Raw genomic sequence first — 9,035 nt, forward strand, 5'->3', positions numbered from 1 at the left:
GTTCCCTTCTGAGCTGTTGCTAAACAGCTGCTGTGGCTTGGAAAGGGTGAAGTGATCTCTGTGGAGAGCAATGTGGAGAAATGATTGGGTTGCGTTTGGAGGAGGTGATTTTCAGTGTATGCTCAGTCTCCCTGGCAAGGAGGAGAATGCAAAAATGTTAATAAGTGAGCAGGTTACCTCAGTACAGCCCAAATGTTGCCACTTCTCAGCTGTTAATTTGGGAGTCCTCAGATGGGCCATTCCTATGTATCTATCAATACAGGTGGGAGTTTTGCCTCTCCCTTCAGGGCTGAGCCTCAAGGAGGAGAGAAATAGAGGTTCCAGCTATAGTAGCTTATCATCTGCTATGTGGACCAGCATCAGAGAGGGCTGTCTGCTTGGAAAACGGACAGGAAGTGATCATAGGACTTTTATTTCTATATCATTTGGAGGAAAAAAACATAAGCCAGAAAAGCAAGCAGTGATGTGCAGGTGGCAAGCTCCTGAAGGCTCCCGCTGTTACGCTGATCACTTTAATACAAGTGCGCAGGTACATTTATGTTGATTTCCATCAGAATCTAGGCAAATAGCTCACTTCTCTCCCTGTGTAACAGTGATGTGTAGGGCAAGGAACAAGAGCTGTGCTGGTGTACAAGGATTCACTGCCTGGTTTTCCTCGCAGCTCCATCTGTCTGTGTCTTAGGAACCTCCTGAACCAAAGACCGTGGGCTCGTTTTAGTATTTAATTGCTGCTTGATGAACTTTCCTCAGAGAATGGGAGTGCAGGCCCACTCCACTGCTATCTCTGCAGCTTTAGTTATCAGCTCTAGTGGAGTACATATATTTATGATCAATTATAGTGACATATTGCAGACACACGATGCCATCGGCAGTCACCCCAGCTGTGCTGAAATGAACCCAAACTGCTGTATTTCCAGCTGGGGGACTCATGTGGTGTGGGATTTCCTTCTACGTGATCTTTTGGGGTCAGACTTGCTCCCCAGAAGGCAGTGACGCTTTTGTTAGAAAATACTTCATCCTGTCTAAATTAATCTTTTTGTTGCTAATCTCGGAGGTAACAAGATAGCGGTGTGGCAGGCAGCGCTCTCATCACACATGTAGGTTGTCTTAAAAATAGACTTTAAAAAATAATTTCTTGGGCCCTTTTAAAACCATCCTGGACCTTTGTCAAGAGAACTCCATGCTTTTCCTCCCCCGGCATTCCTGCTTCTCTTACATCTTTTTAGTTAGCCTCGCTTGCTGCCATAGATGTTATTTCTCATATTATATTTCACCTTCTCCCTCTCCACGTCCCGCTGGAGGACAATCCCTTGTCCCGCTCTCAGCAGGACGGGAGGGGATAATGTTGCTGACAGAAGACTCTACGAGGCAATTAACAGCCTTTACCAGCAAGTAGACGCTGATTGGAAAGCAGGTTATTCTGTGCTTGTCAAAGATCCATTTGGAACTTGTCAAAGAGCCTTCTGCTTGGAAGGGAAGACAAAAGAGGGCCTGGGCCAAGAAGCTGCTCTGCGCCACCGCCGCAGTGGCTTTCTGCTTCATCAGGACTTTTTCAAGCGGTGTTTTTTGACAGGAGCGGCTTGTGAAAATGCGACACACAACTGCTTAACGCTCCCACGTCACTGAGACCTGTGCTGGATTGTTCTGAGCTCACGGCTCTATAACAAATGGTTCTGTGAGCAGTAGGGGTGAGCCAAAAATCATGTTTCCCTCCCCTGCTCTTCTGGGCTCAGTGTGTAACACAGAGCAAGATCCAGCCTCTGGCTGTAGGAGTAAAGAATGTCTGTACAGGGAGGTTCTTGCTTTTATCTGTGATCTGCACTGCTAGGACCTGCAGACCTTGGTACAGAGACAGGGCTGGGGCTGCTGGGTCAGAAGGTGTTTGGCGCAACACTGGAGGATACTGGTAGCTTACTGAAAGGTGCTGGTAGGTAGGTGGTGGTATCCTGCTCCCAGACTCTGATACACAACACCAGGGTGAGGGGCAACGGGCACAGACTGAAACACAGGAGGCTCCATGTGAACATGAGCAGAAACTTGTTTGCTGGGAGGTGCCAGAGCCTGGCCCAGGCTGCCCAGAGCGGGTGTGGAGTCTCCTTCTCTGAGACATTCAAACCCCCTGGACCCCCCTGTGTGATCTGCTCTGTGACCCTGCGTGAGCAGGGCTGGGCTGGGGATCTACAGAGCTCCTGCAACCCCACCAGCCTGGGGTTCTGTGACACCAAGGTCCACTGGAGCTCCCACTCATCTCTTGAACCCCCACTTGCTGTGGGGATGTAGCATCACTACATCAGGGACCTGCGCTCCTGATGTTGCAGGAGAGCTGGAGAAACAGCCAGAACCATCCTGCTCCAGAGGCATCTCTGGATTGATCAGTGATCCACCACATCACCCCAGCCTTGCAGGGTCAGGCCTCTGCTGCCTAGTGCCCTGGTGTTTACCCCCCACTGCCTCCCTCCCAAGGTATGTCTGAGCTGCACACATATCCCGTGGGTGGCCGTGCACATCCCCTGCTCCTCTCCCAGTTGGCCCTATTTATAGTTTTCAAATGTTGGCAGGTAGGGGAAGTGAGACATTTGAAGAATGAGGGACTGTCACCGAGAAGGCAGGGATATTTATCTGAGCTGATGAAACTTCTTGTCATTGCACAGTATTAGGAGCTCTGCACATGTGTTGTGGGTCATCATTTCCAGGGCGCTGGTGGGCTTGTTATTTAGGACAGAGCAAACAAAACATTGTTAGAGTGGGAAGAGGGATTTCTACCTGAATAAATTATAGCCAGTTATCACCACCTGAGGGCTAAGATAACATCTCTCCCTTTATATTTCAACAGCCTGGTCTCCTAGAGCAGTATCATGTGTCTCTTCTATGCACACAGCACAAGCTGAGGGAAGGCTGAAACCTCTCCCTGGTGATTTAAAGCATCTCTATTATTGCCCCCATTCCTTCTTCTGTTTTATCTACATCTAGCTCCAGCCTGCCAAAAATACCATAGCAGGTATAGCTCTAGAAAAGTTTGGGCTTGGACTAGAGACTTCTGAAGTCCCTCCCCTTCTGTGATTCGAAGCATTGCACAGGGACCAGCACAGCATCACTCTGTAGATGTCTTTCCCAGAAAGGATTTATTCCAAACCCGTGGCAGCTGATACTTAAATGTCCCTGCAGATTCATCTCCTGTTTGCCCAAAAGTAACCTCACACCAGGCAGGTAGTTGTAAGGCAGCTACAAAACACTTGAACACTCACCACCTGCAGTCCAAGTGTCCCCAAGTGGTGCTACCACTGGTCCCTGGGCCACCTCCATCACAGCTGCCAACAACATTCATCTCCTGCTACTGGCTGAACATGTTCTGGGGCTCCTCAAGACCCAGGAGACATCTACCACAATTTAGAGAGCCAGGGCTGGAGCAACAAAGCAGCTGGAAAAGAAAAGGGCTTCGTTTTGTTGCTTTTTCTTCTCCTTTGACAAATATTTTGGTGCAGATGCTGAGTGCCTTTAAGTTCACATAAATTTGTCTGTGTGTGCCATTTCTTCCAAAGTCAGTCCCTTTTGGGGGGTCCTTAGGTCTCTCTTCAAGGCTGAAGAGCTAGATGCTGTGTGTGAGCAGTTCTGTTCTGAGAAATTAGTTTATTCACCCTCCTCAAAGGGCTGGTGAAATACCTTGGTGCCGGTCACTTGTCTGAGCGTGACAAAGAGCCTGTTGGTGAGATGTTAACGGTAGGACTGGTTTGTGCTCTGAACAGGCCAGAGAAACACAGCACCAGATCAAACCAGGGACCCATGTGCTCCAGAATCTCATCTCTCCCAGCAACCAGAGCGGTGGCCATGGCTCTTCGCATTCCTGGAGCAGAGGCTGCCCTGACCTGAGCTCTTCTTTTCTCTTGGGTAAGTCCTGCAGGGCAGTGGTCACAATCCTTTGGAGATCCTATTCAGGTCACCCAAACAGGCTGCCAGAGCTGCGGTATGAAGGTGGAGCTGCAGCAGGGAAGGTGGGTTTGTGCTTCCCCTGAGACCTTTATTTTCAAGTGTGATGAAGCTGGAAGCTCAGATGGGGTCTCAGGGCTGGACAGTGATGGCTGCGATAGAAGCCATCCTCATAAAAGTTAGTAGAGCTTATGTTACCCTGTGTTGAGGAAACAGTATACACCTCATGTTTTATCCTGAATCAGCATTTCACTCATCAGAAAATCAGTTTCTCTTCTTTGTGTGCTAGTTCAGGCGCTGGCAGCTGAGCCTGCGGAGACAGAGGTTGGTGCTTCAGCCAGGCTCAGCTTTCCTTGTGCAAACATGGGGCTGCAGTGGTGGTGATGGGCAGCAGAGCATAAAGGAGCAAGCTCCAGGAGCAGAGGAAACGGCCTCAAGTTGCACCAGGAGAGGTTGAGGTTGGATCTGGGAACAATTTCTTCCCCAAAGGGCTGTGGGGCATTGGAACAGGCTGCCCAGGGCAGTGCTGGAGTCACCACCCCTGGAGGGTTGGACAGACGGATATGAGGTTCTCAGGACATGGGGCAGTGCCAGGGGTGGGGGAGCAGTTGGACTTGATCTTGAGGGTCTCTTCCAACCAAAATGATTCCAAGCACAGGGAAGAGCGGGTGTGAGCCCCTTCTCCTCAGCCTCCTCGCAGCGCAAAGGTGTTTATCCTAATGACAAGTGCTGTGCTCCTTTCATAACTGCTGCATTAGCAGAGGATCAAGTGACACTTAATGGGAGCAGTCCCCTCATGAGGTGTGATTGAAAAGGTCACCGAGGTGGAAGGGAAAATATTTGCAGCAGGCTGACATAAGCCTTGGCTTCTGATTGACAACAGGTGGATATTTTATGAGCTGCTCCCCCCCCGTCCAGTATTTTTGCTGCCCTCCCCTCCTGCCATGTGTTGTTGGCTCGATGTTTCGCGGCGGCGCCGTGGGGCATCTGCCGAGCTCGGTGGGTGGCAGACGGGGGGACACGGCCCGGCCACAGAATTCAGGGAAAAGGTGATTTGAGGCCAAGTGTGCGCTTCTGAATTTGGGAAAGCGAGGGAGTCAGGAGAGGTGTCAACAAAGCTTTTGTGTGAAACTGCCCCAAGCTGAATTGGTAGGTTGGCCATGGCTGGACTCTTCACTTTAATGGTACAATGAGTAGCCTTATTCCTCAAGGCTTCTGAATTTGCTGGGTTTTGTCTGCCCTGTGGTGGGTTTGCTGGAATGCGATTGCTGGGGCACAGCCAGCCTGTGTTGGGAATGGCTTTAAACTGAAAGAGACTAGATTTAGATTAGATAGAAGGAAGAAGTTCTTCCCCATGAGGGTGGTGAGGCCCTGACACAGGTTGTCCAGAGAAGCTGTGGATGCCCCATCCCTGGGAGCGTTCAGGGCCAGGTTGGACGGGGCTTTGAGCAGCCTGTGCTGGTGGAAGATGCCCCTGCCCATGACTGGGGGGTTGGAATTAGATCACCTTTAAGGTCCGTTCCATCCCAAACCATTCTATAATTCTGTGAACACTCCCACTTTGTCCAGGCCAGCTGAAATCTTACTACTGCCCCTGGCAAGCCTGTCCCTGTAGTCACGGACACGTATTGATTACTTTGCGTGTCTTCTCACCCTACTCTCTTGCTGCTTTTGGTGTCCCATCTGTCTTATATGGTTTCATCTGGGAGAATGTAGGGTATTCAATCCAGGCCAAGTTGCTGATGACAAGCTAATTAAAGATCGAGCAAGAGAGGAGTAGCCTAATGAGAGAGGAGTGGGAGGAAGGGCAGGTTGCCAGGGCTGTGCTGTGACACACTTGCTTAGTGGAGCTAATTGTGTGTTGTAATTGATGGTTCAAGGGATCTATTGACCGCACAGACTGTAGGGCAGAGTAACAGAGGCCTCTTTGGATGGCGTGTTCCCAACAGCTGCGATGGCATCACAGCTCCCCAGGTCCAGATCTTCCTCTATGGTGCAAGTAAATAGCTTTAACATGGAGTTGCACTGTCTTACACAGTTTTAGTAGGTGACGATAGGTGTCTGGATGGACACTGGTGGCAAGTGGTGTCCCTCAGGGGTCCATATTGGGACCAGTACTGTTTAGCATCTTCATCAGTGACATAGACAGTGGGATCGAGTGCACCCTCAGCAAGTTGACACCAGACTCAGTGGTGCGGGTGACACGCCTGAGGGACAGGATGCCATCCAGAGGGACCTGGACAACCTCATGAGATTCAACAAGGCCAAGGTCCTGCACCCGGGTCAGGGCAGCCCCTGGTATCCGTCCAGCTGGGGATGGAGGGATGGGGAGCAGCCCTGCGGAGAAGGACTCGGGGTGCTGGGGGTGAGAGATGGGACATGACCCTGCCATGTGCGCTCACAGCCCAGATCAGTCGTATCTTGGGCTGCATCCCCAGCCCCACCGGCAGCAGGTTTAGGGGGATTCTGCCCCGCTGCTCCACTCTGGTGAGACCCCCCTGCAGCGCTGGGTCCTCAGCACAGGACACACATGGAGCTGCTGGAGAGGGGCCAGAGGAGCCACAGGAATGACCCGAGGCTGGAACAGCTCTGCTGGGGACAGGCTGAGAGAGTTGGGGTGTTCAGCTGGAGAACAGAAGCTCCGGGGAGACCTTATTGCAGCATTTCAGTGCTTAAAAGGGGCCAATCAGAAAGATGGGGACAGACTTTTGAGCAGGGGCTGTTGTGACAGGACAAGGGGTGATGGTTTTAAACTAAAGGAGGGAGATTCAGGCTGGACATGAGGAAGAAATTGTTGGCCCTGAGGGTGATGAGAGCCTGGCCCAGGTTGGCCAGAGAGGTGGTGGATGAACCATCCCTGGAGACATCCCAGGCCAGGCTGGACGGGGCTCTGAGCACCCTGAGCTGGTGCAGATGTCCCTGCTCATGGCAGGGGGGGCACTGGGGAGCTGGGAAGGTCCCTCCAACCCAAACCATTCTGTGATTCTATGATGCTCTGATCTGGAAAGTTTGCTGTGGCCATGTCAGGGGACACAAAAAGCCTAAAGCAGAAATGACATCTTCTCAGGACCAGCACTGGTCACGCTGAAGGTCTCGTGCAACCCAGCAGCCCTGATCACAAGCCAGGTCACCTCCCTGCGGTGCAGGTCAGCGTGAAGGAGGTGGGTGCTGGCGCTGGCTGCAGTTGCTGCTCTGCCGGATCATTTCACCGGGCACGTGTGTGCTGGGAGCTCACGGGGTAATGGGTTTGGCTCAGCCCGTGCTCACAGGGTGGCAATGGCCACCAGCCAAGTGACAGCGGCTGCTGGCCATGGGGCGGCTGACCCGGCTGCACAGCAGGACATGGCTCTCAGCACCCCACCCTGCGGCTGCTTCTCTTGCTTCATCCAAATTAGTTAAAGCAAGACATGTCTCCACCTCTGGGGGATGCTGGAGGGTGAGGAAAAGCTGGTTTATTATTTTGAGGAGATTTTAATTTGGTTTTGCTTCCTTGCTACTGTTTCCATGATGAATTTGCTTTCGGAATCAAAAGTTCCTTTGATTCACAAGCAAATTAGTCAGCACGTCTCACCAAACATGGAGAAATGAACCAGAGAGCCCGTGGCTGCTCTGTAGCTCTGAAAGGGACTGCGGACTGGAGAATGGTCTTGTCAGGTCTTGTGTCTTTTGCCCTGAAGTCTGGAGGAAGATTTTTCTAGTAGTTGCCTCAGGAATGGTCATTTCTCATGTTCAGCAAACCGCACAATGGCTCTGTGTTTCTCGCCTCCTTAGGAAAGAGTCTGGGGGTTCATGGCCCAGCAAAACGTTCCTACGGTACAAGTCCTGTTGTTGTCGTCGCAGCCGTGTTTGGCACAGCCCCTGCCAGCAGATCTGTTTGCAGGGAGGTCCTGCCCTTGCAGCCGAGTGCCCGGAGGTGTCAGCGGCTGCACGTGGCCGCGGCCGCACTGTCGTCCCCGCAGCCGCCGCCTCTCGCAGCTTCTAAAATTCCCATCGCCAGGGGGGTTATTTCCTTATTATTGACACCTGTTTGGGCAGACAGATGCGCTCACCGCTTGCAGAGCTGCTGGGACTGAAAGCTTTTATGCAGAACTATATCAAGAGGTGTTAAAACTGGCCCGCGTGTAATTTATAGTCGGCGGCAGCGGCCTCGGCCCACTAGACACAGCATGCTGGAGCATTAGCTCTGCTGTCAGCTCAATTGTCAGCCGGATGCCGAAGGAGGTGGAATGGATTCTCTTTGGATCACAGCTTTCCGCATTCTTGGTCACAAGTCAGCGGGGTCGTGAACCCGAAGACAACTGTTGTGATTCTCAGGCCCTGAAGAGCTCTGTAGGCCGCGATAAAATGCTCTCACGCAGACACAAGTACACACACACACGTACAGGCGAAATCATAGAATGGGAGAATCCTAGGTTGGAAATGACCTCAAGGATCATCTGGTCCAGCCTTTCTTGGCAAAAGCCCAGCCTAGACAAGCTGGCCCAGCAGCCTGAATCTGGAAAGTGTCTGATGTTGGGGGATCCACCACTTCCCTGGGGAGATTATCCCCATGGCTGGTTGTTCTCATCGTGATAAATGTCCCTCTTGGGTCCAATCGGCATCTCCCCAGGAGTAATTTGTACCCATTGCCCCTCATCTTTTCCATGTGTCTCCTTTTCTTCTAGTCTAGACCTTTCCAGTCAGAAATGTGGATCCTAAGCCATTGCTATTAAGTTCGCTTTGTTTTATAAAGTTTAGAAGCAGCGTCAACTGTAACAACTAAATTAAGAATGTCCAGCTGGCATAGGAGAAGACAGTCCCACAAAAGTGCTATTTCTGCCTGGGTGAAATATCAGTCTGTGATTTCTACCTAAGGGATGTGGAGTTCTTGCTCGCAGGTAAAAATTGGGACCTTGTGTTCTAAAGGCTCCACTGTCAGGGACATCGGTGGCACTTAAAGCTTGTGTAATGCTGCCTCGTTAGCTGAAATGACTCGCTGTCTTACCTAAAGCTTTCTTCGTTGCTGGCCCCGCACATGGGTGCCCTATCATGCAGTGCACAAAGTTCACTGTAGTTTGGCTATGGAAAGAGAATGCCCAAGGGTAGGGACAACAAATTGCCAAAATAACTGT

This window comes from Nesoenas mayeri, assembly GCF_963082525.1.
Source record: "Nesoenas mayeri genome assembly, chromosome: 23".
Lineage (NCBI taxonomy): Eukaryota > Metazoa > Chordata > Aves > Columbiformes > Columbidae > Nesoenas > Nesoenas mayeri.